Source organism: Triturus cristatus, chromosome 4_1, assembly GCF_964204655.1.
Source record: "Triturus cristatus chromosome 4_1, aTriCri1.1, whole genome shotgun sequence".
In the NCBI taxonomy this organism is placed as follows: domain Eukaryota; kingdom Metazoa; phylum Chordata; class Amphibia; order Caudata; family Salamandridae; genus Triturus; species Triturus cristatus.
The window spans coordinates 82,266,747-82,294,484 of NC_140585.1; the positions used below are offsets into that span (position 1 = coordinate 82,266,747).

The following is a 27,738-nucleotide window of genomic DNA, read 5'->3' on the forward strand; positions in this document are numbered from 1 at the left end:
ATGTCCCTCCCCCTGCATCACGGAAGCGAAAAGCGCAGATAAATCGATGCTAAATAAACTGTTTTCAATGAAAAGTAAGTCAAGATGGAATTCAAACACCAAATACTGCACCATGCTTAGGTCTGACTGGAAAACACACATCTCTTTACTGTAAGTGATCAACAAACAAGATAACCATCGCGACCAGTGCTGACTGCCATCTGTTTTGGAAACAGATGGCGCTGCTGCTCGCTCCCGAGCACCCTAGGCCAGGGGACAGAGAAGGCGGGACATGCACCCGCCTTGGAAAAATTGCGTGCTGTCTTTCTTAGAAAGACAGCACACAAAGGCCAATTGCGGGTGATTTACAATAAAAATAAAAAACACGCACGAGCGTGTCTTCAGAGTTCAAAAGCCCTTACTAAATGCCTCGCAGAGCAGCGCATGCGTGCTGGCTCAGGCGAGACCTAAACAGCAATCGCTGGAGTTCGAAAGGAGGCTGTTCCAGCAAGCACTGGCAAAGCCAATAGGTCTCAGCAACCCAAGAGCTATTGCCGTTGTCAATGTCTTTTTGCCTTGCTAAATAGCAGCACGGCTATATTACTGTAGTACATTTTACAAACTGTCCAGATGGCATTTTTACAGAATTCTGTATCCTGCAATATTTAAAGAAACATTGTGAATTCAAAATGTTCACTAAAAAAGCACATTGTAAGAGGATGTACCATAAAGAGCTAATCACCTTGTGTTGTAATTTTAATTTAAAAACGTGGCGCTATTATGAAATGCCTTCAAACGAGGTATTATTGATGCAAAAGCAAAAATCTGAGTTTTTTTTGCAGTTACAGAAGGTAAGGAGAAAAATTTTAAAGAGTTTTTGCAATCTAAAGCCGGCACAAACTAGTAACCTTTGTAAATGTAAAAACCCGTATCACAGGGCACAAAAGTGGAATAGCAAGTCGCAGCTGTCTGACTCGCATTACAATTTATTGTGAATCCCGAGGAAAAGCGAGCGGTAGCCCCTTCAGCACGCCAATCCAACTACCCACTTTGCAACTCGCATGGAACTATGACTGTACAACAGTAGGTCTGAGTGAAAATGAAGTTCGAGAACATGACCTGAGCCACAGGTTTAACAGCAGGGATTGGTGGGAGGGTATTTGAGTGAAATTGCAGATGTCTATCTTGAGATGAATAGCAGGATGGAAAGCAAGGAACGCCATACCGAGCGTCTGAGGGAAGTTAAAGAGGGCGCACCAAGAGCCACAGGTTGGACAGCAGGCAGCACCAAGCCAGGTGGGCCAGTCTAGTTACAGAGGATGCGAGGCACAGGTTGGATAGGTGGGTGCCGAACTTTAAAACCTGCGCCCCACTGAATTGGTCTCAGTCCCTGGCAACTGGAGAAACTCCGTCCATCCTAAACAAACTGGCAACTGGCACTGCGAGCTCGCCCACACCCCCAGAAGCAGCCGGCACTTAATGCCCTAGGTTCACAGCCTCGGACACCCGCTCCCAGGACTGCAGACACCGCTGAACAGCGCTAATATCCCAGCCGCCCGCTGGGCTTGGTTGAGACAGCCGGACACACCTCCTGAACACAACACAAAGGAGGGAGCGGCTAGGAAGCTAAAGATAGCTCTGCCGGACTTGGAGTCAGTGAGGCGAACGCAGGACTCAGAGAGGAGACTGAAAGAGAGGCTGACGACAGAAGGGGAAAACAAGGAGGGGGCAAGCAGTGATGGAGGAGGGGGTGGGAACGGGTGAGGCATTGAAGCAGGAGAGGGCTGGGCGAGGGAATAGGCGCCCTCAGAAAACAGTGCCTGACATTTGATCTTGGTCTTTGAATGCACACCAAATGTGACTAGTTAAGGGCATGATCTACAAGGCTGTTTATAGAAACTGGTCTCGGAGCAAATAAAAGCACTTGTGCGAAGTGCTCAAAATCAATTTAAAAAGTAGTTCCTAAAACAGTTGCTAAATTGGGAGATGTAGCTGGATACTAGTAATTGGTCCATGCTCTCAGGGAGGGCTAAAAACAGGAAGAGGTATGATGCATGTTTGATATGGACAAATGGGAAGAAATAATTGAGAGAGACGATGGAGCCAGCAAATGGGAAGCGTATGGGCATGCGGAAGCCCACAAAGTATATACAACAGGTCTCCTCGGTAATAGGAATACTGAAACTCTGGAGCAGAGAGCTTATAGCAGCCATTACTGTCCCAGGTTTCTTTCTTGACTACCTTTATCGGGTTTATTAACCTTGAATTTAGGAAGGGTGAATCCTTGTCAGAATTTCAGAACGTCCACATAATGAATTAACATAGAATGAAGTTACATAAAAATAATTTACATAGGCATGGTTATCCTGAAAATCTACCATAGATACAAACTTCTTGACCTATACTAGAAACCCTTGAGCTACAGTGATTAATGTTCCATAATGATCCAAGAGTTTATTTATACTATGAAAGCAGATACATGGAAGGAACGTGACTGAAGCGCTCTTCCTAGCATGCTGACCAAGTTGTGATAAATCACAAATGAGACCTAGGAGCTTTTTATAAAATGCTATAATGGGTGAGAAAAAAATGTGTCGAGGCCTTGTGGCCCAGTGAAATAGGTTACTTCCTTGTGATAATGCTGCTCTTCCTGGGGATACCCTAACCAGAGATTCCTCACCATGTGGACCTCCCAAGGTGACAGAGGATGTGAAACTTCTTAAAATAGCTGCAGAGGGCCTGCAGGCAGGTGGTGCCGTCGGCCTCCCCAGAGACTTCCTCCGCGTCTCAGACATTCATGCTAACGTCTGTTTGTCCATTGGTCATTTTTGCACCCTCAGGCACAGATCATGACAATATATGCAAGTACAGTGCGCAAATCTAACTTGAACAAACTGATAAATGCATTAGGTTTCGCCTGTGTGATTGATAATAAGCTGTTTTTTGTTTAAAAAGTTACAGAAAGTATGTTAAAGTGTTATGACTCGTTTATGTGCAAAAAGGCAATAGATTGTGCTGTTACTAGTGGTATACTGTGGGTAAGTATTATTGAATTGAATAGCAAAATTTAGAAAAATGATAGAGGGGAATAATAGAATTAACTGATGTAACAGCAATATCAGGTATTTAAAGGAGTTCTAATAACTTTTGGGCCTGATGCCACAGCATATGCAGCACCATTCAAATAATGACCTTGTTGTCTGCAAGGTAACTGCACTTGTGACTGCCTGTTTTGTAGTAAAATATTGCATCGTATTGTAATTGCATTTATATAGCGCTTACTAATCCTGACGAGGTGTCGAAGCGCTTTCTCGCACAGTAGCACGTTACTCTGGAACCCATAAATGATTAGTGGTGAACTAATATAGTGAAATTTGAAAGCGATTTGAGTGTTGGATATGTTAGTCAGTTATTTGGATTGAGAATGATAGTGGAGGGATAGAGAAGGGAAACAGGTTTGCATTTATATAGTGCTTGCTACCCCAGATTGGTTGTTGAAGCGCTTTTTCGGCAAGTAGCATTCTACTTCGGCACTCATAAAGGATTAGTGGTGAATTATTATAGTGAAATATGAAAGTAATCTGAGCGGTGGATATGATACTTATTTTGATTGAGAAGGATAGTCAGGGATAGAAGAGGTGTTTACTGGGATGCCTGAAGCTTTTAGTCCTGGTGTCAAGTACCTGCTGAACCACTGAAATCATGATCTTGTTGTCTGCAAGGTAACTGCACTTGTGACTGCCTGTTTAGTTGTAAAATATAGCAGTTTAAGCGTTTACTGGGGTGCCCGCTTAGTTTTAAATTCTAGCAATAAACTGGGCTTAGTGGGGTCCCTAGAGCTTCTGACCCCCGGTGCCACTGCACCTGCTTCACCATTCAAGCCCCTATTAACTGCAAGGTAACTGCAATTGTGAATGCCTGCTTAGAAGCAAATATAGCAATATTATGTTTTTAGAGGAGTTTTGACAACTTTTGTGCCCAGTGCTGCTGCACCATTCAAAATCATGACCCTGTAGTCTGCAAAGTAGCTGCACTTGAAGCCGCCGGTATATGTGTGTGTGTGTATATATAGATATATATATATATATATATTATCTACTGGCGGTCGCCAGTAGATAGTTATAGTTAGGATCGTGTTTCCATAGGAAATCTGAAAATTCTATTTTGAATAACTTTTGCGCCGGTTTACGAATCCTCGCAAAATTTTCAAAACTAATGGGGCGCTCCGTTCAGCTCCTACCCCTGAAAGTCTCGGGGTGATTCGTCAAGTAGGGGCCGAGAAAAAAGGGGGGTCCCAAAACGCGTTTTCCCCATGCATTTTCCCATAGGACCTTTAGACACAGCTACAGCCCGAACGGCTGAACAGAATTACTTGAAATTTGGCAGAGAGGTAGCCATAAGGTCAAGGAAGTGCCTTTTGCAGGTCTGGTGTAAATCTGTTCAGTATTTCCTGAGAAAATAGCATTTAAAAGCATATCAATATCTATACGCGCGCACCCTGCGAGCACCCTAACGTGCGCGAGCGTAATTCTGATGGTGGTTACATGTTAGTCAACGTTCGAATCGGTCGAAATCAGGAAGTGTCGGCCGCCATTTTGTTTGTTTTCAGTGAGAGAGTGAAAAAGGAAGGTGGCGAACGAGTAAAGGGGGCAGGGTAGAGAGTTCCTGACCCCCTAGCCTTTGTCAGGGGGTCCCTGAAGGACCCCGAAGGCAGAATTTGTATTTTTTTTAAATCGCGGGGGTGCTCACGGTGAAAACCAAAAAAAAAAAAAAATTTAATACGTAGTTTATTGTAAAATAAATATATATAAAAAAATACATAAATAAATTAGCATTTAAAAAACCGTACAAATTCACTGAAAAAACCATATGTTTCACACACGTTATAGTTAGGAATTAGCATTTAAAAAACCTTGCAAATTCACTTAAAAAACCATAGGTTTCACACGTTATAGTTAGGTGGATATTTCACTCGTAAAAAACCAATAAAATTCCCCCGTTATAGTTAGTTCAGATAACTATAACACGCGCGACCGCCACTCTATCACAAGGATGATGTCATCAGTGATGTCATGAGTGATGCCACTGACCATGTCATGAGTGATGTAATATGTGACGTCATGAGCAGTGGATTGCGGGCGCGCGAGTTATAGTTATCTGAACTAACTATAACGGGGGAATTTCATTGTTTTTTTACGAGTGAAATATCCAACTAACTATAACATGTGTGAAACCTATGGTTTTTTAAGTGAATTTGCAAGGTTTTTTTAAATGCTAATTCCTAACTATAACGTGTGTGAAACCCATGGTTTTTTCAGTGAATATATATATATATATATACATTTCAAACAGCAAAATTTCTCCTTAAAGAAATAGCAGCGCAGGACACTCCAGGATGCTTAATTGTTATTTAGTGCAAAACGAAAGCTTCCTACCGACGCGTTTCGCCAATTACGGCTTGGTCACGGTGAACCAAGCATTGTTCAACTTCCGTTTACATGCACATGTGATAAACATAAAATACAGTGCCCCTGTTTGCAACAATTTTGTAGGCGCCGTTTTGAAATGGTGTTTCTTTACAGTCATTGTTTCATACAAATCAATATTTTCCTTATGGTCATATTACTCAAAAGCATTTGTGTGTGCAAAAAATAAATAAAATAATTGTTCGTTTTTATATTTCATGCTTTTGATATCAGAGCAATTAATACCTCTGTAAATTATCATACCATCACTGCTGTTTCCATATATAATGAGGACAGCCTTTCACAAATGAATGGATACACAGATCTCATTTAGTATATCCTGCAGTTTCCTTGCACCAGGCGATGAACCTGGGCCAGTGGCCTGAGTAGATAAACTTTATGGAAGGTAAGGATGGATGGGTAAGTGTTCCTGGCTACCGCTAAGACAGACCATGTGGCCATGTCATTGGGTGTGAGTGGTTTAGTGTAATAGGCACTCATGTTTAGACACTGTTTGCACGATTATAGGAGCTGGAAACCTGTATTTATATAAAGTGGTATGAAGGGGCATTGGGGTGATCAAATTAAGTGTTAAAGGCCAGCCGTGAATTTTGTTATATATTGATGTTGTCAGTACTGAACATACGGGGTAGATACTTTAACCCCTTCCCCGCTCATGACGGAGCCGAGCCACGGTTGCCGTGTGCTCATGACGGAACGGTTCCGTCATGTCACGGCCGTTGGCGGCCGCTCCGCCTACGCGGCGCTGTTTCCCCGCCTGTGCAGGGGGACAACGCAAATGGGCAGAGTCATGACGGAACCGTTCCGTCATGAGCACAGCTCAACCGTGGCTCATGACGGAGCGGCTCCGTCATGAGCACAGCGCCACCGCGCTGCCCCCCCGCACTCCCCAGCGCTGCGGCGGAATTCCCGCCGCGGCGAAAGGGTTAAAATGGACTTAAATGTGGAAAATGAATAGCATAACTGTTCAAATAAAAGAAATACTATTTTTAAAAATAGCTTTGCGGAAGGTAGGCTCACTGCTAAAACGTCACCCATCACTTCAGACAGAAGATCAAAACCGCTCAGCTGCTACCACTCAATCTCCACGCATGGAGGGTAATATGCAGTAGTGTGTCTTGCTGCTTGAACAGTAGATCCTACCAAAGAGGAAGTCGAAGAGGGAGCATGCGGACGGGCGGCAGTTTGGAATACCAGAATCTTTTGGCCCAAATCCGGGTCATGAGAATCTGCTGCGCATCATCACGCCCAACTTTGAGGACCAGCTGGATGAGAGAAGAGCTGGAAATTCGTATATGTGGCCAGAATCCCATAGAAGGCAGAAAGTCTCAGACTCACACTGAGGAAACACCCCACCAGTTCAAGATATCCTCTGCCACTTCTAACACCCCTCGCGATCAGAAAGGTGAAACCTGAGGAGGTCACCTGCCTTGCTTTTGAGGAATCCTGCCACGTAATTATCAGGGATAACGTGAAGTTCCAGCCACCACCAGTCTCGGAGCCTCTAGGGAGAAGGCCTGGGACACCGCTTGCTGCAGTACTACATTTCACAGGTTTTGTCTGCTCCTATAGACTGATATGGTGGTGCTGTTCTAGGGAAGCCCAGAGACACTCTACCTCATACATGCAAACCGACTGACTCATGTGGAAAACTCCTGTTTTATTAAGCCAAAAGTAGATTTTATGTAGATTTCTCCCATCTGATATTGTCCCTTCTTCAAAACAAGTCAATAGGAAAAGTAAATCCCACGATTATTTTTATTAAATCGCACGCTTTCTGCTTTACAAATGTTGGCATTAATGGATCCTCCATGCAACCCATTTGACAAATTCAACCTAGACTGGACACATCTGTCACCACTGAGACTTCCATACACAGAGGAGAGAATGGCCTGCCACACATCAGGCTGGCATCGGACATCTAGCACAAAGTCACTGGCTACCTATTTGGAGATATGAATTCTTTTTGTGAGGCTTCCCTCAATGCCAACCCCACTTCAAATGAAGACCGAGTGAATGGATGCATTGTCAATGAAAGTGAGGCACCTCAAGGATGCTATAAGACCAGTCTCAGAATTGTCAAGTGTGAGACAGTAGCTCTTACTTGAAACATCAGGATTACAGCCTGAAGGTCTGGACTCTATGATTTTGGAACAGCAAACTAAGTCCAGATTGGCGCCAATGTAGGGAAATCAGTGATGGTAAAAGATGGGATCTGCGCTCATTGATGTTTTGATGTTAATCCCAAAGTAGGTTATTACGTAGTTGCCTGAAAGCGGCCAAAGCTAAATGGAGTTGAATGCGCATTCAACCACCAGTCATCGTAGTAATGGAATACATGGGTCACCAACTTGCAAAGATGGGCCAAAACGTACATGACCTTCGTAATAAACTGAGAGACCAATGTCAGGCCAAAGGGCAGAAGCGTGAACTCACGTAGCCCAACCCCACCACAAAGAAGCAATACCTTTATTGGGATTGCACAAATTAAACATGCAAATACGCTTTCAGGTTCACCAAGGCCCTGTCCATCTCAGGGATGAGTTCAATTGCCCTTTCCACCAGTAAAGACATCACTTACTTGGAAAGAATAGTGGAGTAATCAACTGGAGACCGAACAAAAGACGGGGGACTGTGAGACAGGTGTTCAGAAGCTGAAAGGCAGAATAGAAAATGAATGACTTAGTGAGCCAACCAGAGGCTTCAAGGGATCTGTGGGACCCTAATGTGCACCAGAGTTATCTAAAACCATGTGAAAGAGTTTCAGCATGGCCTCTCAAGGCTGCGATCTGTTGTGGAGTCGATGAGAGTATGGGGAGCTCTGGCACACGGACTCCAGAATTAGATTAGAGTTGGACTTGGCAAACAGGAGCAGGCCTGTACAGCACCAACTAGGACACCGTTCCCTGACTGCCAACTTGGAGCAGGATCAACCATATTTTCTGTGTTTGGGGACGTACAGCTTAGCTTCTCACTCATCTGTGCTCACTGCCAAGAAAGTTTCTTAGAGATAATAAACGAAAAAAAAGCGGGGAACAGAGCTCAAGATCTGCATTCAAGGAATGCAGAAAGAAAACAGAAATGTCATAAGATAGCAGGAATAGAACATATATAAGGCTTTAGTCACTATGTCAGTGGGTAGAACCAAGTTGCGTTTGATCCCGAAAGCCCAACATTCTGGGCTCGGGTGCCGAGCGGCTCCTGGTATCTCTAAACTAAGCAAGTAGACTGACCTGACCTCCGAGAGCACGAAGAGCTCCAGTCACCCTGCTCCTATGGTGGGCCCAATGGCCGGCAACACGGTGGACCGGGCAAATGTGTATTGGTGCCTGCAGATGCAGGAGAGCAGATCCACGCTCCAAGTGAGCTCTTTACCGGTTGTTGATGCGCTGGGCAGTCCAAGGGTTTTGGGGAGGCTGTCCAGCTCTTTGTGAAGTTGGTCCCAGCAATGGTCAAGTGCAAGCAGCCTGGCAGGGTTTTACGGCAATCTTTGGTGCAGGTCTTCAGTTTTCGCACTCTTTGGTCCTTTCTTTCTTCCTCAGAGGGTCACCTAAATACTCAATTTAGGTGTATTAAGGTGAGTGAGTCATAGTGGCCAAAGGGCTACCGACCCCGGGGTCACGACACCCCCTAGATGACCACTTACTGTGGGGTGTGCCCATTACCCTGTCCCAGAGTTCCTAACTTCACCACACACAAGATGGTAGAATCCGGTCTTACGTGTTCACTTTAGGCTGCCCACCCTAAAGGTATGTCCAGCCTGGCAGTGTAACACCTCCTGATTAGTTAATTTCCTGAAATCCCTGGCGCCAAATGGGCCTCCGCGCAGAAGGTGTCATCCTCCAGGTGGGGGAGTGGTGGAGCCAGGCTCACATATCAAAGGCGACCGAGGTTTTGAAGCACCTAGCCTTGATGTGCTGATTTTCTAGCCAGAGCAGGCATTGTTCCTGACCTCTGAGAGAGGAGCTCTCACCTCCTGGGGTGTCAGAAACTCATCTGTGGTGGCAGGCTGGACAAAACCAGAGGATTCGTAGGGTTCTGGGGGAACAGCCAAGGTTCCCTCTGGGTGCATGAATCACTAAATCAATCACTGGAATCAGTGTGGATTTTTTAATACGAGGTGTTTGATACCAAACACCATGTAGTGAAGCCACTATGTAGCTGGGTAACTGTTTGACCAGTACACACATTAAGATGCTTCACTGATCACTTGTAATATCTAGTAATAGCACTATACATCATAGGGGTATGTCCGCTCAGGCAGATATGTCCTCACATAAAAAATAATGCACCCTGCCTTAGGGTTCAAAGGCCTGTTGTAGGGGTGACTTTTATATTAAATGCAGTGACTTTGGCCTGGCACACAGGTGTGTGCCATGTCGTGTTTTCACTCATGTCACGCAGCCTGCAATGGCAGTCTATGTGTGGGTCTTCTAGGGTGGCATGAGATATGTAGCAGCTCTTAAGGACCCTCTTTAGTACCCATGTCCTAGGAACCAGGGTTACAATTTACTAGGGACTAAAGTCCTTTGCCAACTGTGTTACAATTAGACATTGCCTTGTTTCAAGGAAAGAGCACTGGCACTCTGCTCTAGTCAGCGCAGTGTCAGTTGAAAAACCAGCATTCAGCAGCCAAAAAAAGGGCAAAAAGAGGTGGGATACTACAACAAAAACCCAGTTTCCTACAGGTAGTCATACTAATTGTCCTACAGCATTCAAGCTACACCTTCCTGAGGAGGCACACATACCCTGAAACCTGTCTTAGAGTAGCATGTGTTCCTGTGTAGAAAAGGCCTAGCAGTTTGCATAAGCATATTCTTATTGGAACATGGCTAAGGCTTATTGCTGATTCTAGTGTGTAGTGGCATATGAGGCAAAAAACAATGGACTAGATTTTAGCTCACAGCAATAATCAGTGGCTGAAATAAATGCAAGTAATACACCCATCCCTTTTAAATTTTCCACAGTTGAGAAGAAGGCACCATTTCATCTTCAATCAAATGTAAAAATGATTAGTCGAAGCAAAGGAGGAAGACTTCACAAGAACGTAGCCGCAACAGTATAGGCTCAGTTCCGGATCTGTGGTATCTTAATATGCAACAGCAAGAGAAAATCCTGGTTAAAGTAAAGAGCAAGGTAAACCTGGTGGTAGAAATTATATGTCTGACTTTCAAGAACCCTTTCCACAATACATTAATACAAATTTAAGCTGTAATGCACGTTAGTGGAGTGTGTTGACAATAGGAGTTCCCAGAGCACATTTGTGAGCACTCACCACAATCTGAACTGCAGAGTTCAACAACATCTAAAGGCCCAAAAAAAGGCCCTTATCCAGGCCATGGAATAGCCGACTTCAGCCAGTGCTTGCCCACTCAAGGCAGCCTCAAATCATAAGAGAAATAACAGGACTAATCAGAGCACAAGCGAGCCAGTATCAGCAGTGAATCTAATTTGAGACTAACAGGGCAGTCCTTGACCTTTTAAAAATCCAGTGAGGGAAAAAAAATCCCAAAACGTTTGTGGTGGCAATGTAGTATTTAAAGGAAAGAGTGGGTGGTTTTTGCTAAAAATAGTATTTCTAATCTACATTCGAAAGAGCTTTTTTTTAAAACCTACCGTTAAAATCATTTACATTTCTGATAGACACTGATGAGATCTCAAAGAAATTGTTCACCCCTACAAACACATGATCTGCTTGCATGCTTCCTTAGCTATTTTTAACATGTTACTACCCCATCACCAAGTGAGTGGCCTTAAAAGGCCCCATTTTCATTACTGATAATTATTGTCAGTGTAATTATTTTTACAGCACCACCTACCCTTACAAATTGCAGCAGCTTGCTTTATGGTATGAAATTATTCCACAACTAATATTTTGCAGTAGTTTGAGTGAATTATGATAATGGCACATTTCCCAGTAAAGAAGATATTTAATTCTTGCAGTGTTGCACAACACTTTTGTCTGTTTCATGGAAATAAAATAAAAATAAGAATGTTAACATCACTCTGCTGGTACATATATTTTAGAGAATCAGCGGAACAAGTAGATTTCTCCCTTGACAAATAGATTTTTGTTGCATTTTTATCCCTTAGACATGTAGAATATTTTAAAAGTTTCACACTCCTGATATCAAAAGGCATGAAATTGGCAAACTAGAGAATTATTTTACATCAATATTATAAAAGGATAACGTCCTCAACTATATGTGCAGCTTTGACATCATCCATGCAAGGAGCTTCCATTCAGAACCGATCACCACACTGCTTCATATTACAAAGGACTTCTGAAAATGTATTGCAAAGGTCTGTCCTATGCAGGAAAATATATTTCTAGAGAATCTTCCAACTTATCAGGTCATTTCTGTTTTTTACATCCAAAATCTAAGACTGGAGACATTTTGTTCAAAAGGAGAGGCGATCAATGAATACATACACAACGAAAGGCTGAGCGCATTCCATGGAGCAGCTGCCTGGAAGGAGAAGAAATGTCCACAAGGGGATTTTCAGCTAGGATAAAGTGGAATGCCGAGATCAAATTATTGTGGTAAAATCCAAATGGATTAAATAAATGATTTTCCAGTATCCAAGAGGAGGCAGCTGTCCGGCAGCCAGGCAGCAGTCTTCCCACTAGAGGTAGCAACTTCACATCAAAACATCATTGGATATCATCTACTGATCCATCTGTGAACTTTACATCACAATATTTGATATGACTGATGAGACTTTCAACAGAAGTAGTTTACAATTTCGCAAGACCAATCAACTCCCTCCCAAGTTCTACTGAGAGGGCTGCTACTCTCAATTGTCAGATTTCTGTCCTTGGAAAGCTTTCCTGAGAGGGCAAAACGTTGCTGAATTAATATGTTTTTGGACTGTGTTTCGCCAAATAATGGTATCATCAAAAACCTCAGAACAAAGACATTACTGCCCCTGTCGCTAACCGATTACAAACATGACCGACACAACTTTATCTTTGTCTCACTTTTACACAGGTCCTATGACCTGAGCAGTGAGCCATCACTTCGCTAATATTTGTTGCATTCCTACTGAATAGTATTCATGTGTCAAATATACATACTAATTTTGATGGTTCTCTGGGGCTTCTTATAATCAGAAAAATCAGACATATATTACCTTAAAGCAGTTGTGCATAAAACTTGCATACAGTCCATATCATCTTGTAGAAGCTACTAATAAAGGTGGACTGGTAGCTCAGCAGACAGATGCATCCAATCCAGGGATCTATGTTTGACCTCATGGCTACAGGTTCAAATTCCTAGGGGGCCCACTAAGCCTTTCATCCTTCCAAGGTCTTTAAAATGAGTACCAATAAGAAAGGTAATATTAAACATCTGCTATCCGCATCCAAGTGGTGAATGTACACTTTACAAATACTTGTTATTCTTTACGAGGCACTTCATTCCTTTCCAGATGTAAGTGAAATTATCCACAATCACCTACCAGATCTAGTACAACGGAGAAGTCTTATTAAAAATTAAACTGGTTATATGTTGAGCATGAGCCCTGCTCGTTTATGCTTGTAGGCTAAACGGTTAATCTCTACTCTTAAACCAGCATTCTTTCTTTCTTTCAGATTGCCACAGCTAATGCCGATTTATATTTTTAATTTGTTCACATTTTCAATAATTTGATATATTCATAAAACGTATGAAGATTGTGACAAACATCTTGGATCAATTCATTTTCTTTTTACTAAGGTGACTTGTTCTGACCGTTAAGTTTTTGGTAGTTATGTATTAATCCACAGTCACACTTTTTTGTGAGAAAGTGTAGTGAATTCCCTTTTGGTTCTCCCTTAGTTTTGCGTTTTAGATGTTTTTAGGCTGCCTTTGCTCGCTCTGCATAGCCATATAACACGTGTTTGCAATATTTGGAGAATCTGCTGTACATGTTTGTTATTCACAGACTCTTCTTGGGATTTCGAATACACACTTTATACAAGGTTGCTGGGAAAACATATCATGCTGTACTGTTTTCTTTACTCGTTCAACAACAGTTACTAACATTTAGACATACCACGGTTGCACAGATGCAGCCCCAGCACAATAGTTTTAGGATATAAACTGTGTTCCGTTCCGTTGGGGGCAGAGAGGATAATTCAAACAGAGAATACAGTGCCTGACATGCAGCCTGCGTAAACTAAGTTTACCCTCATGATGCGGACCACCTAATTACGTACACGAGGTATGGGGTCTTAGGACAATCTCAGAGATCGAAAATATATCCTTGTGCTCACATAGTAAGGGTAGACAGACTTAGAAAAATATTTAATTTGCCATGGTTGGGATGTTTGTCCTCAACAGTCTTTTAGTAATGCTAATTACTTTGTTTGATTGCATCTGCCTAATAATCGCAGCAAATTTGCTTCATAATAAACAATAGTTTCGATAAACTTATTGTAAACTTTGTGTCTTTCTTATGTCTATTACAGGCATGCCTGAGTCAGTCAGTCAGTCAGTCACGAAAGGGGACAATTTGTTTCTGGGGTTCCCTTGGAGACTAGAGGGTCATGTTTGAGGTTGCTGAAATCACCCGTTGCTCTTGGAAGATTAGGAGCTCAGGTGAGGAACTGTGAGCTAGCCAAGATTGGGCCAACAGCTACTGACGCTGTAGAGAGACTCAAGTCCCTACATTCTAACAGCATGTTGTCCTAACACACAGTTTTACTTTACCAGCAAATTCCGGGCAACAAAAGGGATGCATGATTGCAACTTAGCTAAGTGAAGGGAGCTCCAGTTTCCAGCACAAGGAGGAGTAGCTGTTGGTTTAATATAAAGATCGTGCACATGTAGAGAAAAATTACAAGTTGTCAGAGCACTCTTCGGTCATGTACATAACACTATAAAAGATCCACGGGTCTACAAGGCCCAGGGAGCCTCACACACATTCAATGCGGAGTAGCAATGATCTCATAGACCAATAGTTAGGAAGGAACTAGGAAAGTGTAAGAATACAAGGGAAATCCTAAAAGGAGGACAGATTCCCATCACTCACCTAAGTGACATGCTTCATCTGGATCTCCTCCTGGTTACACACTAGGGTAACCAAGGGCTGCGACCTATCTAATAGAAGGGAGCTCCTGGATGTTTTTGTTCACACTTTGGTGTAGGGAGCTAAACAGCACCTATCCAGAATGAAGAGCAAGAGTGGTAGAGTGACGGGGGCAGTGCAAAAATTATCAAATAGTGATAAGTGCAGATTAAAATTGAATATCAAAAGAGAAAATATTGTTAATGGGCATCTTCTGATATCCAAACTAAAAACAGTGCAAAAACAGTTTTAACAGAATATCTGCTGGAATTATCGGGTCTATATGTCGGCCAATCGGACGTTCGATAGTCCAAGGCCTTCCTCAGGACCACTGCATGTACTATTGCTACTGCGTATGTGAACTAAAGTGAAATGTCAGAAAAATGAAAATTAAATATACAACCAAGGATGGATTAAATACAACCAGGTAACCTGAATTTACAGGCGTAGATATCCTCCACAAATCACCGGATGCTGTTGGCACCCGCGATTCACGAGGACCGGACCTCACCTCACCTGGCAACAGCTCATGAAAAGAGGCCCCGCTCTGTCCATTGGTACCTCGAGCCGGTACTGAGCTCTTGATGGAGGTCACTCTTCAGTCACGCACACACATCAGTTCAAAACAAAAATCAGGAATGGTCTGAAAACTCAGAGGAGGCAAGCTGTTCCCGAAGACCAAGACAAGACTTAACCCCTTGGGTGCCAGGCCTTTTCCCCTCCTGTGCCTGGCGCTTCCCTAGTGGGTGGGTGTCATGACGAGATAGTCTCGTCATGGGCACAGCGCGACTGTGCTCCATGACGAGACCATCTCGTCATGGGCACAGAAGAGGTTAAATTTGTGACAGATTACAATTCTGTAGAAAACCTACTGTCCACTTCATTTAGTGCTCAGCGTACGTTCTCATTTATTGGGCAAGACTTGTACTATGAAACACTTTCGCTTGGGTGTCTCACACTTTAAAGCACTGTCCCTTTCACGAAGGATATTTCAAAACACTCACTGCATTTGGCTCTCAAACTTTGAAACACAAAACGAAGCACCCACTGTGAATCTTATGCATAAGAGCAGTTTCACTCATTTACAATGCAGTTTAAACATTTCAGAGCACATCTGGTGCAAATCTCACACTTACAATCAGTCTGGCACTCATCTTGTCTACATATCTTGTGCTCTTAAGCATTGATTTGCACTCCCATGATAGGAGTTGCACTGCTTACGTAGTCTTGATAACGGTGTCAAACTTTGAGAGACACCATCATTAAGGTAAATTTTCATTTATTAGCAATAAGCCGCGTTGTTAGAAAGTGCCAATTTTGTCATGGCCGCCCCCACTTTTTGCTCCAGATGCGGTCTTTGAAGGTCTGGAAGTGCACTGGGACCTGCCAACCAGGCCCAGTGCTTGTGCTTTTTCTCTTAAACTGTAACAGTTGAATTGGCACACCCAACTGGCAAGCACTTATCACTCCTTGTAAGTCCCTAGTATATGGTACCAGTGGTACCCAGGACTGCAGCACTACACTGTGCCACCCTGTGTGACCCAAGTAAAAGTATGCATGCAAGTCTGCCATTGCAGCCCTGCACGAGCAGTCTGTCTTCTCAAGAGTGACTCTCCGCACACCATGTGCTGCAGAGCCCCACCCCTGCCTTAATGTAAGCAAGTCACTCTCAGGTTTGTCCTAAGCCCAAGGGGTAAAGTACATTATAAAGGTGTGGATATATACGTTTATACATATATATCCCTAAAGTAATCCTGTAAAGCAAGGTTTTACTGTAAGTGGCTAGACGTCCATAGAGTAACATGGGCTGGCTACCGAGAAAACTCGAAATAGCCATCTCCATTAAGGGATGACCAAATTGTGTCATGTTTAGCATCAAACAGTGTGATTTTTCACCCCCAACACGATTCTTGTGTCGAGGGTGAACTGGCATCCACAGGCGTGCCACCTTGTGTGGGTACCCCCCCTAGGATACAAAGCTCCAGTGCCTTGAAGGGCTTCCCCGAGCCATTTGCCGCCAAGACAAGAGTCTGCCCTCCTGGTGGGATGTGCTAACACTTTTCCAGGATGGAAACAAAGGCCTGGGTAGGAAGAAGGTGACACCTCCTCCCTCCAAGGATGGCGAGTGCTTAGAGTAGTCAAGTCGGTGACTTTCACAGGCTTTAACCTCGCTTGATATGAAATTACCTTGTCCCCCACTCGAGGAGAAAGCCCTTCGCACGCCTGCAGCTCAGGCAGGAGGGGAAGTTAGTTATTCAGGAGGTGTACACTCAGCAAACCCTAGCCACTTGTTTAGGGTGGGATAAGGTGTCTGTACAGCTAAGAAAGGGTTCTGCCATTGTGGCAAACACTGAAATAGAGTATTCTGAATAGCAGTGAAGTACACCCGCTGCATGTTGTCCTTACGGGGGCTGGCTAGCTGCAGGGACCAGTAGCCCATTGGCCACTGTCCCTCACACCGTTAATTCCCCCAAAACTAGAATTTAAGGGGCTTCCCTGGCACCAGACTTCAGTTCTAACTAGGAATCCGAGAAGAGGCACAGAGAAGAGACAGTCACCGAAAACAGGACACAAAGGTAGGACACTTAAGTGCCCTGAAGAGACCATACACTGGAACTGAGTGTTCAATATGTGTCTGCTGCCAATGCTTGGTGGTCGCCAGTCGGGTGATCGACCCATTGAGTGGCATCTCAAGCACGAGAGCAACTCCCAGCGACCGACGTCGGCAATGACCATGTTGTTGTGTTCCTACAGCCTGAAGTTGGTGTCGTTGAGTGTGTGGCAAAGCATCTTTAGCGTGACCTGCCCCGGTGACTTACAGTTACCAACTACCTCTGCACCCAGAGCAAGGTAGAAGAATTCCAGCTGTTGCACTCGGGTCCTGGGACCCCCAAAGGCCTCTACTCTCCGAGGGTAGAGTGTAAATCCATCTACAAGTGTGGTTTTGTCAAGTGTTGCATTTTGACAGCTACTACGTCTCCCATTCAGTACCAAGGACAGCCAAGTAACCTCTGCACCAGGACTCCCTGGGCAAGGTAACAAAGTAAAGACTGCAGAGTCTTGGTCTAGGAAACTGCAGAACCTCAACCACAAGAGACTTCATTTGAACTTGCCCTGCAAATATCGTTTTGTTTTCCCTCATTAATCTGTTAATATTTAATTTTCTAAGCCATCAAAGATTCCATCAGTAGGCACTGTTAACCCCCAGTGCCCCCAAGAGCACAGGTTATGAACCGCTGAGCTGGGACGTTTCACATGGTTTACTAGAAAGACAAGGCGAGATAAGGAAATACCAGCGTATCTAAATGGAACTGGGAGGGGTTTGAGACATTCATGCTGTAACTGTAAGCCATCTCTCACTTGTACAACCCCCTTCAAAGGCACCAAGCAAACTTAACATCCCTTTGTTTTATAGTGTTCTAATTTTGAGTCATTTATATGATCAACTATAGCTTACTATTTGAAAATTCATAAATGATTAAAAGTAGTTAAAATAACATTTAAATATTTTCCACATTCCCATTTGTAGTAATACTTTGTTTGTTGTTTTTGATAGTGTACAGACAATCAAACATTTGCTTCAGGGATCCAATCGAAATTGGAGATATTTGCAGGTACCTTATACATCAAGAGACATTGTAATTAACATGTTCTATGCATTTATAACATACATTACAAAGTTTTAACTGAGCTATGACTGAAAAACGATACGATGAGGTTGTGACAAACCAAATAACAAAGTGGCATTGTTGCACGTTGTTGCTAATTATATCCCCATCTGTGTGTTTTTAGGGCTTCTTTCGGGGCGCACGGACGAATGGCTTGGGTGTCCAGCACTGGCAGGTCAGCGGTACATAAAATGAATAATTTAGTGGCTCACTCATGATTCTGGAGTTTGAGTGCGGTTGTCATTTCTGGTTCTTCTGCATGGACCCTCAGACATGTTGGGTGGGTATCCCACAGGACAAGTTCGGCTGTGCACCTCGAAGAAGCAGCTCATATAATCGGAGCTCCAACAATAATTTGGTGAACCTGGCTCCTGTGGACAGAAGTCTCATTGCACTCGCTTGGGTTCAGGCGTACGCTTGTAATCTCAAAGGCCGATACAGACCTACCAAGTTTCTCAGGTCAATTCACAATATGTTGCTCCAGTTTTTATCATGGGACTTGTAGTCATGTTTAATAATGGAGTAACAAAGACTAAGTCCCAACATTATTATTATTTTTTTTTTTTAAAACCTGGTCTGGAGCTGCACAGCGTGCATGGATCTGGGAAACTTGCTAGCTATGTATATAGGTGCGTGCAGTGGTGGCTGTAATTCTTTTAGTATTGGTTCTAAGCTCCGCATACAAATTCTCTGATTCACAATCTATGTACTGCTGTTGGAAAAGCGCTGTCTAGAGCAGGCGTCGCCAACGAGTAGCTTGAGCTGCTGGTAGCTGTCCAGCTATCTATAAATAGGTCTCCTCTGTGCAACCTAACATACAAAATTTGAAGTTTTTGCTTGGTTGAATTAATTTATGTAAGCAACAACTGAAAAGCATTTATTTGAGATGAAACTGTGGGCGTTTTCAAAACCTATAGGTTGATGTTTTTTGAAAAATGTTTTAATATCCGTAATATATTCAAAAGCTGATAGTTCAGTGATAAATCAAGCAGTGTTGGGGAGACTTATTACCAATAGTATTACCTTGGTGCCAGAGACATTGCAACTATAGCTGTTATTGATTACCAAAGTAGATGGATCGCATAATGAGACTTTATTTACATTACTTCTAGTACTACTGGTAACAAAGCCTGCTTCAATGGGCGTAGGAAATGTGGGGGACGCAGGGGATTTAGACCCCCAGATTTTGGAGTTGGGGTGACAACGGGGACATGGTTTGAGGAGGAGGGCAGGGGGACAAAAAAAAGTAATCCCCCAGCGCCTCCTCTGCTATACCCAACTGCCACTTTGAAATAGAGCTTCACGCTGACAGGAGGATGAAAGTGCCATCCTCCTGACACCTGCAGCTTTTCAGTGGCGCTACAACTAGGGGTGGGGCTTGCGCTGCTGCACTCCCAGGCAACCTGCAAATGTTTAGCAGCAAAATTAATAAAGCGTGACATTTCTATTTCTTTCTGCATTTGAAAGACGGTCAAAGGTTGAATGCTACTAAGTACTGAACACCTGCTTGTCACGATTTACATTTAAATCTCTTATGTAGATCTAGGTTTACATTTGTCTTCCCGGAACGCACAAATTGTTAAAGAACGGGCACGTAGTATTGTGAAATTCATTATAAAGCAGCATATCTTAATTCAAGGAATATATATATTTTTTTAAACCTCTTTATTGTTTTCAATTTACATCTCGCTTTGCATACACTTGTGAACAACAATGCGGTTACATATATGTATATATGTGTTTTGTATGCATTAGGTTAATGTCTTCAGAAGGCTACAGTATAATGTAGAAACACAAACAAGAACTTAACAAAACGAGTCAGTCAATGAACATTTTCTCACTGGATCTAGTGATCATGGTATAACTTTGCTGCGTGGCTGGTAGCAAACTATCAGCCCTTTAAATCTTTCCCTGAAACTTGGGGCACCACTTTGCCAATGCAAACAAATGTTATATAGTGGTGCTCATCATGCTTTGTTACGCAATCAATTTACTTCTGTCTTTTCCTGTAGTAGTCCTTGCATAGGCCCACATTCAACAAAACTCTGCAATACTTCAACCACAAATCTGACAATGGGCGCCTACACAACCCACATGACTTCTCTTTCCACAATGACTCTTCCTCTGCCCTAACCCACACTTCTACATTTTTCCATCGTGCAAATGTTGGACAGTGATTAGTTTTCCAAATGACTGTCACCAGTCGTTGGGCAAATGGAAGTCTCAAGTCTAATAGACTATTATGCACTTAGGTTTGGGACGAAGGAACCCACCTAATAAACAAAGGTCTGCCTACATTTAATCACTATCTAGGAGGCCCACTTAAATGTGGTCTTGGTTGAGCCCAGTATTCCCTAATTTGGATACAGGCCCACACTATTTGGAAGCAATTTACATATAGAGACCGGCAACGGGCACAATGCCTAGGGTCCACTTCATATAGCTCACCAATTTCAATGGAGAAGAGGTATGACTAGTGTAGAAAGTTAAATAGTATATACTTCAGTCTAGTGTTTCTCAACACGGAGTATATGCTAATATAGGCTCCCATTCCTTACCTTTTATCTCGTGGTCTTTACTAGTCTCATCTTTCTCTGGGCTTGTCTAGACTAGGCCTGGACAGAGTTTGCAGAGTTGTGCTACACTCAACTCTGCAAAGTGCCTCAAAAAATTCCATCGCAATACACGGAGTTCAGCGAGCAGGTGGAGTTACTTGCCGCACCCGTTTGCGTGACTCCTTACGTTTTCTTCAGTGCGAAGTGCATTCTCGCATCGGAAAGCACACACGAAAGGCATCACGTGGTTCGCATGGGTGTGGCCATCTGGCTTTTGCTATGAATATGATGCTGCGCCTATTTTTCGATCTTTCATTAATCTCTTTAATCCTCCCCCTCTCTAAATTTTCTACCCCATATTTTTTATTTATTATATTTTTGTCTGTGTACTTTGTTTTTGTAATTTTTGAGTGTTTGTGACTTTTGTTCTTTTTTTCATTTTTCGCTTTACTTCCTTGTTTTTTCTCCTTCTTCCTACCTTTTCCTGTTTCTATTTTCCCCCTCACCCAGCGCCATGGAAGAGCAGGGAGACGGCAGCGCTAGGCCGCCTCATTCCCCCCCTGTCAAACCCCCAAAGCACCAGCCACTTACCTTGTGGTCATCGGCACCATGAAGATCAGCCCTGCGCCATTTCTTCAGCGGTGGAGGCACTAGTTTTTTAAGTGCAGTGCCGTGCCCCCTCCCCTTCTCCCTGGCAGCAGGTTTAGGAGAAGATATGGCCTCCGGGAGCATCGACTCAACCTGGGAATTAAGGTTGCGGGGTTCGGGGAGTAATAATCATGATTTGTTGTGTTCTATGCTAATATTTTGTTCCCAAATAGCAAGCATGCTGCTCACACTTGGGGCAGTTAAGTTTATTTTAGGTTGCAAAAACTATGTGATCATCTTCTAGCCAGGTGCTGAGCGCCATCTAATCCTACTCGTTGGCGCTCGCTTGGGCTGAATATTTAAAGGAGTTATGCAGAGACTCCTCTTACCTGTCACTAAAATAGTGGTAGTTATTAGTATTAGTGAGTTAGTGTTCTCTCTCTTCTCTATGCCTTTCTTTTTTGAAGCTTGTACAGACCCAAGTGATGTCCCAGTGATGTGTAGTATGCATGCATTTACTCCACCTACTGTGAAGATTGCATGCCCAAGGAAGGTATTCTATGCATTTTTGTTGAGAAGGCTTTTTTTCTTGCTCATGCTCAAACAGTAAATCGAGAGAGTGGCAATGGTCCTGGTGGACCCTCCCCACAATGTTAACCCGCAGTCGACGACAGTGCATCATGGCTGGATGTATGAAAGGCCCCATTGCATTTGCCAACCAAGACCATATGTCCTTCATAGACCAATTATTCCACCCCTTCATTGCGCTTCAATGACCCAGATTAATCATAGCTCTGCCCCTCCATTACAAAAGGTTTCTGGTTGGCTTGACTACCTGGCTTTTCAAACAATGCCAACCAACAAAATACCCAAAGTGATATTTTGATAGAAGATACTGTAGTGATGTATTGTGGTTGTATTTTGCTAAAAGGAAAATAATAGGAGAAGGCGTATCTGGCATCTAAAATGTGTAATGTTTTGTTCTAGCTGCACAGACCACCAGTGCTGGGGCCGGCTGCGAATGTGCCGGCGAAGTGGACGCGGCAGTCGAAAGCGTCCAAGTGGCGGCCGGGACAGGCGGTAGTAAGTCATATTGCCTGCTTATTGACAATTAGTACTATACTCTCTGCAAGGTCATTGATTCGAGGGTGAACACCCCGCTTCAGCTGATACAGCGGGAGTGGAGTACTTAAGGGCATCTTCTATCTGCAACTCAGCAGACAAAGGTTGATAATGAAGTTTAACAATGGGTTGATGGAAAAGAAAAAAAAAAAAAAAGGATAGAAGGAGAAAGGATGGGTGAAATGTAATATGAGTGAAAGGATGCGTGGGTGAACAAATGCATATAGGTGAATGATATGATGCATGGGTGGGTGAAGGATGGATGAAAGGATGTCTGCCTGTGTGGGTAAAAGAGATGCTTGGGTGGGTTAAAGCAGGATGGGTGAATGGATGCATGGGAGTGTAAATGGATGTTGGTGAAAGGTTTGTTGAGAGCCATGTTTGGATCGATGGATATATATGGATGGCTGGTTTTGCATTATGAGAGACAGGATGAGAGAATGCTTCAATTCCTTATTCTTTCCCAAGTTCTGTCTCAGCCTTCCCCCCAAAAAATTTAAAATCTATTCTTGGCATGCACTAAATTGTTTTGGCCAAGTGATATATTTCATCACGGCTTAAAAAAAAAAAAAAAAAAAAAAAAAGGGTTTAAGTCTTCAAATTTTTCCCTTTCAACATTTGTCAATCACAGTGATTCACTAGCCAAAGCTTATCTGTAGTTAAACGTCTACTTACCCAGCATAATCCCTCTAATTTACCCTGCAGTAGAGTAAGTTGAGTCTCCTTACCTTACTACCTAGCAAATTTATTTGTTGGAAAAAATAATTAGTGTGATGGAGGGTGAGGCAAGAGAGTTACGTGGGGCTAAGTAAGTGCCTTGACTTTTGCGTATGGGATAGTCCCACAGTCTACTTCTGGCAGATAGGATGTCTGCATGCTTTTATACGTGATGTGTATTATTCATCGGCCTTGTAGTCCGGGCAAAATTGAAAGGCATTTTGGGGAAGAGCAGAGCCACTAGAATAAAATAATTGTCCATTGCAGCTGCCCCAGCTGCAGACTGTAGCAAAGTACGACTAACGAGTACGACTAGGGTCACACAAAATGTATATTTAAGTTTTTTTGTTTTTTTAAACTAGGAAAGCCTTCAAAAAGGAAAATAAAAAAATTAAACTGCTGTGCTGTTCTGCCTTAATTCTTTTCAGAAAATTTGTACATTTGACATTTACCTTTAGTTTTATGAGAGGCATGTGTGAGTAATGGCTGTGACTCTAATCACATCAAAATCAAATGGTCTTAAGGTACCAGCAATTTACTACTACAGTGACACTGCATAATTTTAAACAAGTGTTAGCACAGAGCATTATTTACAATTTCTCTTATTTCGTTCTCGATATAGCTACTCCTGCTGGTCCATCTCAGCAGGATATAGCAGTCCTGCTGGTCCATCTGTGGAGCGGTACAAAAGGGGGTGGTGATGGACGGAGCATCAGAACCAATCAAACACTCACACCAAGTCAACAGATCTGGGTTTGATCCATCACCGTTCTTTAGCCCACCCTGCCACCCCAGTTCAGACATGGCCATATGCAAATCAGTCTGACCCTGTGCCTCATGGGAACAGTCCAGCCCGAACTGCCAAGCCATGCCTTCCCTGGACCGGAAACAAGCTTCCTAGGACCGGTTTCTGGCATTTCAGCCGTCTTCAGCCAGCCTTGCTTGAATCCAGTGGCAAAGTGAGCAAGGGACTCACGTCTGAGCATACCCTGCCAACTTATGGCGAACAAAGCGGTACAAAAGGGGGTGGTGATGGACGGAGCATCAGAACCAATCAAACACTCACACCCAGTCAACAGATCTGGGTTTGATCCATCACCGTTCTTTAGCCCATCTGTGGAGGAAGAGGTGGAGGCCAGAATGGCAGAGTTCCAGTGGCTGGTGGCCCAGGAGGCGACAGCTATCCAGGGGCCCAGCCAGCACCTCCAGCGCTGCAGTCTGCTGGCAGCCACCCGCCGTCGTTCCATCACTGTTGCGCCCCCCACCCCCTCAATTTGAGACCGCACCTTTCAAAGCTGCATCCTGCTGAGGCTGGTGCACATAGAAGCCAGTCAGGCACAGATGGAGGGGCACTTCAGAACACTCCTGGCCCGCTGTGTCTAGTGCTCTTTTTTAACCTCTGTGTCTCGCCTGGCGTAGGCTGCGCGCATGCGCAGTCTCGCTGGCGAGATTTAATGATATGGGGATTTTTTGGTAAAGGGCATTAAGCCCCGCCCCTTTTTTCCATTAACTGGCGTCACCGTTTATGCTAAACAGTGGCCAGCCATTGGGAACGAGCTCCGTGTGACGTACTCTTTTCTCTCTTTCTGCCGTCCCACTTGGACTGACTGCCCTGACTTACTGCTGGCGTAAAAGGTTTGTTATCTTTATGGGGCGAAACAGATGGCCCCATAAAGATAATAATAAATCTTTTACGCCAGCAGGCCGAGGCCGTCCAAGTGGGACGGCAGAAAAAGGCGAACGAAAACATCATGGCGAGCGCTTGTATTTGATTGCCTCGGCTGTGTGTTAGTAATTTTGTGCTCGTTTATTAATGAGCTTTGAAATTACTGTTTTTCCTTTACTTTTAAATCCCCCAAAAACACCTTGAAGGAGAAAGATTGTTACCCTTTCCTCGCTCACTAATTGACAAGGAGCATGAAGGTGTCTGATAAAACCCACACTTTGTAACTTTTAGTTCAGGTGCGGTGGAACTGGACGTGCCCATCAGTTTGAGTAGTGAAATTGGTGTTGGGAGGCGATACAGCGAGGGTCTTAAAGTCAGAAGCAAGGCACGGTGTCTGCCAGCAAAGCTGTTACTGTACTATGTAAGGCGAGCGCAGCAAGATCTGAGTGAGCGCCCTGCGTGCACTGCTAACGGGGAGGTTCCGCCGGCCCCAGCACTGTCACACGGGCTGCGTGAGGAGCCGGTGTGCGCCGCTTTCACATCCTCTCCTTCCAGCTCTTATCAGGAAGTGAGTGGTCCTCTGAAGCCTGTCTATTAAGTGACGTCACTGAATCATGTCGACTCGCAATGTGCGCCATTTTGAAAAAAAATCACAACAGCCTGAGCGGCTCTCCGAGAGTCCCTGCGAGCGAGCGGCCGCGCCCGGGGATCCGGTGGGAGAAGGGCTGCTGCAAGGGCACAGGAGCCGCCACGAAGCCGCAGCACGCCATGGCAGGTGAGCAGCCGGCAAACACATGGTCGGTAAGCCAGTTGGAGGTCCCCCTCTGCCGACCTGGGTAGGGAGGGTGCAGGGCAGCTGGCTAGGGTAGGTGTATGTTCGGCGCTCACCCTAACCTCTCCTCTGCCCCCACACAGGCATCGGCAGAGAGACGACTTCCAGTGGTGCTTATCGCAGGTTAATGGGGCGATCAAGAAGGACGTGGCAGAAGGTAAGACTGTGGGGGTGAGGGTCCCCCCCCCCCGCATGGGGCGTGCAGGCCCCCGCCTATTTCTGCAATAACATGCCAGCGGGCCCTGCCTCAGAAGCGTGTGCCGGGTGTGTGACGTCTAATGCTCTGCATCTGCTGCTCTGCACAGGGCATGACTAAGCTGCAGTCAGATCAGTTGTGTCGAGTGGGGTTGAGGGGGGAAATCGCCCGTGGACTGGAGAGTGGCTGCGGGGGGGGGGGGGGGCGCTTTGTTGCATGCGGGAAGTGGCACGCTGTTGAATGGCTTCGGGGTGTTAGTGGCTCCTTTAGGCAGCCGTATATGTTTTGATGTATTATGGGGAATAACAGCCATATTCTGAGATGGTGCTTCACCAGTGGTGGCAATAGAGTGGACACAGTCTGTGCCCATGACCGGCTGTAGTTTTGCGTTATTGCCGGCTATTTTAACCATAATGGTAGTCGCAATTACGCCTGAAGAAGGAAACCCTTTATGCAGCGCTAGCTGTTCTTCCGGGTCAAATGTACCCATACTCCGTAACTTTTTTTTTTATGGGCAATAAGGGTGTTTACAGAGCGATTCAAGAGAGATTGGGCCTGTCCACAAGAATGATGGTGTCTTTCACACACACTCGCTCTCCTCTTTCATTTGAACTTTATAACAGTCTCCGGAATTCATTTTTCTCGTGCCAGGTTTTACTTATTATTTTGATGTTCAAAATTGTCTTCTGTTTCCACGACAACTGCATGACTTGCAAAGCCCTCTACTATCGATTAAAAAACGTGTTTGGCTGAATGATTGCATCGAATATCTTTCATACTGTCAGCGTTTTTTTAAGGGGTGTGTAGGCAGTCGGATGTTTGCCATACTGAAGTTTTTTGTTGAGCCATTGTACTTGAATGTTTTGATGGCTAATACTGTAACACTGTGCGCAACACTGCGCATCTGCATATAGTGTTTATGCCACACTTTTCCTACATGTGCCTTAGTTTCTTACTAATGAAGAGATACTCTGAGCAGAATCTGATTATATAGGCCCATACTGTGAAGCAGTGCCAAACTACTGTATCATATTAATTATTGCTCTTTTGGTAAAGGGATAGTAATTGACCTTTGCTCTGTAGTAATGTTTGTCGGGCCATGGAATTTAATAAAATATGTACTTGGGACAGGTTGTTAAATAAATCTACTTGTTCTGTATATAAACAAAAAACGCACGTCTCCTTGATGCCATGTAATGTGGCGACAAATTATGGCAGCAATCTCATTTTGTAAGATTTTTGACAATAGCCTCTCTGATAATGCCAGGACTCATGCTATAGTAGGGTTTGACTAGCAATTCCCTTATTTTGCCACCTTTCGGAAGATCTACATACTGGGGTTGGAGGTAGCATTATGTAATGGTTCCAGGGTTGTCTTTTTTTCGAGGAATTGCAGGCTGTGCTTTCCGTACTCTGCTTAAAATCTGAACACTGCATACTGCTGGGAGATTTTAATCTCCACATGGATATGCGCAGTGATACTGATGATGTAAAATTATGGGATATTACAGCCCCTTCGGGTTTGTCACCGTACATCTTTTTTCCCCACACACAACAAAGGTCATATCCTAGACCAAGTTTTCTCTACTACACTGATTAACACGCTCCCCCCCCCCCGGCCCCGGTATTGTGGTCTGACCACTATTTAATACATTTTCATATCCTTTCTACCACTAAGACTTCCATAAGACCTATGGACGCCTTGGGAGGGACGACACGGGCATTTCACCGGGTGTCCTCTGAAATGCTGACACATGCTCTTTCTCTCTACCCTTGTCAGCTATCCGGTAGTCTAGAGAAGGATCTGGATATGTTACAGAGGTGGCTTGAAGATAGATTTGAGGAGTTAACTCCTGGGAAAACGTGCAGCAAATTCTA

At 44.1% G+C, this 27,738-nt stretch overlaps 1 protein-coding gene across 3 annotated transcripts in view; it reads right to left on the bottom strand.

Annotated features, from left to right (window-relative positions):
- Positions 1-27,738, bottom strand: part of ERCC1 (ERCC excision repair 1, endonuclease non-catalytic subunit) — a 161,237-nt gene that overhangs the window by 84,494 nt on the left and 49,005 nt on the right. The window lies entirely within an intron of this gene.